The sequence below is a fragment of the Pteropus vampyrus genome, unplaced genomic scaffold (assembly GCF_000151845.1).
Source record: "Pteropus vampyrus isolate Shadow unplaced genomic scaffold, Pvam_2.0 Scaffold279, whole genome shotgun sequence".
NCBI lineage: Eukaryota > Metazoa > Chordata > Mammalia > Chiroptera > Pteropodidae > Pteropus > Pteropus vampyrus.
This window is the reverse complement of record NW_011889060.1, coordinates 240027-242556: the sequence shown is the minus strand read 5'-3', so window position 1 is coordinate 242556 and position 2530 is coordinate 240027. Positions and strand designations below refer to the sequence as shown.

General features: G+C 46.0%; 1 protein-coding gene across 1 annotated transcript in view; it reads left to right on the top strand.

Moving 5' to 3' along the window:
- The first annotated feature begins 2203 nt into the window (after positions 1–2203).
- The window catches only part of GNG4 (G protein subunit gamma 4), a 35854-nt gene continuing 35527 nt past the window's right edge, over positions 2204–2530 (top strand). Inside the window, exon 1 of the mRNA XM_023520835.1 lies at positions 2204–2391. The gene's annotated coding sequence lies outside the window, so the exon portion shown is untranslated. The remainder of the gene's footprint in view (positions 2392–2530) is intronic.

The following is a 2530-nucleotide window of genomic DNA, read 5'->3' as shown; positions in this document are numbered from 1 at the left end:
GTTCTTTGAAGCCAAAAGGACTAGAAGATCATTTGAGACTGATCTCTCACGAAGAAAGTGCCGGGCTGATTTCTCCTCTCGTGAACAAAGTTAATTAGAGATGACTTTTAAAAAGACTGTTTTGTGGCAAAGCTTGGCTCATTTCCAATGTAAATTAAACTGGTCTCACCAAGCAGAGCAGATACAGAGAAAAGCACACCACGTCACCTTATAATCATGCTGGGAAAACAATGGCGGAAAGAAAACCTTAGAGCAGACGTAGAAAAAGAGATACATTGCATGCCGAGAAACGGGTAATGATAACCGCAGACTTCTTATGAGAAACTCCGCAGGCACACGGATTGACACCTTTAAACTGCTTCGAACTGTCAAGCTAGAAAAAGATCCCTCAAAAATGAAGGCAAAATGAAGACTTATTCAGACAGACAAAAAAAAAAAATCGCCAGCAGATCTACATTACGAGAAATGTTAAAAGATGTTTTTCAGGCCGGAAGACATGATACCAAATAGAAATTAGGATCTTCACAAATGAATGATCCACAGCAGAAATGGTAGTTATGCAAGGTTTTTTATATTGCCAGAAAAACAGACACACAGGCTAAGGGAACAGAATTGAGAGCTCAGACATAAACCTGCACGTATACGGGCAACTGATTTACGACCAACGAGCCAAGGATACACAACGAAGAAAAGAAAGCCCCTTCAATAAAGGGCGTTGGGGAAACTGGACAGCCATACGCAAAAGAATGGAACCGGACCACTGTCTCAACGCCATACCCAAAAGCAACTCACAGTGGATCGAAGATGAACGTACGACCTGAAACAATAAAATACGTAAAGAAAAGAGAGGCACTGAACTTCTGGACGTTGGTCTCGGTGGTGGTTTTGTGAATTTGACTCCAAAAGCAAGGGAAACAAAAACAGTTGGGACCACATCAGACTAAAAAGCTGCTATACAGCAAAGGAAACTATGGACGAAACGAAAAGGCAACCTACCCAATGGGAGAAGGTATCTGCAAATGGTATTTCCAATAAGGGGTTAACATCCAACATATGCAAAGAGCTCATACAACTCAACAACAAAGACAACTGTAGGATGAGCAGAGGATCTGAATAGAAATTTTCCCAGGACAGACGTGCAGCTGGCCAGCAGGCACGTGAAAGGATGTTCGATTAGGGACGTGCGGATCGAAACCGTGGTGAGGCATCACCTGATACCTGTTAGAGTGGCTGTTATCAAGGAGATGGGAAATCCAAGTGTTGGTGAGGATGGGAGTTGGGAGAGACCCTCAGGCACTGTTGGTGCAGCCACTAAACAGTATGGAGGATCCTCGACAAATAAAACCTAGAACTATCTACTAGATGACACGGCAATTCCTCTACTGGATGTTTCTCTGAAGAATATGAAAACACTGATTCGAAAAGATACCTGCACCCCTATGTTCACTGCAGCATTATTTACAACAGCCAAGACGTGGAAACAACCTAAGCGTCCTATCGATAACTGAACGGATAAAGATGTGGCACATATATATATAATGGAATATTACTCAGCCACGAAAAGATGAAACATTGCCATCTGCGACAACATAGGTGGATCTGAGGGTATTATTGTAAGTGAAATAAGTCAAATGGAAAAAGACAAGGACCGTATGATTTCATTCATGTGGGGTTAAAAAAAAAAAAAAACGAACTAACAACAAAGCAAAAACTCACGATACAGACACAGAATGGTGGTTGCCAGAGGGGAAGGTAAAAATGGGGAAAGGGTCAAATGCGCGGTGACAAACGGGAACTAGACTTGGATGGTGAACGTGCAAAGTACACAGATGCAGACTACAATGTCGTAGGCCTGAAACGTGCATAACGTTTTTAACCGTTACTTCAAAACAATTAAAAATGTGTAATAAAAGCTACTTTTCGAAATCATTTTAAAACTCTTCAAAAGAAAATTGTCAGCTTAAAGTGAAAAAAAAAAGTATTGAGCTCAGTTAAAGATGCATCGCAGAAACCCTCGAGCAACGAGAAAGGGAGGGCACGAGTCAAAACTTGAAACAGAATTGAATACTAAAGTATTCTGTTACTTCAAAAGGAGGCCGGGGAAAGAAGGAATGAAGAAGACGACAAATAGAAAACAAGTAGCAGGAGGACAGAGGGCAAGCCAGCCACGTGATAATTACGTAAGTAAAGGACCTAACCGGCCCGACCGAAAACATGCAACGCACCTCGGGCTGAATGAAAAGCAAGAGCCAGCTCCACGCCGACCGGCCGCTGCTCCCCGCGGACACGCGCACCCCCCGCCCCGCTCCGGGTGCCCTCCCGGTGCCCAAATTCACGAAACCACCACCGCCCCCGGCCGCCCGCCTGTCCCGGAGCCGCGCGCACCTGCAGGTGAAGGGGGCACTGCGCCCACGGCCCCGGGGCGGGTGACGGGCGCGGGCTGCGGCGCGCAGCCTGGCGAGCCCCGGAACGACCCAGGCGAGGATGGGGGTGCGGGAGGCTCAGGTCCCGGCCCCCGCGAGGATCGCAG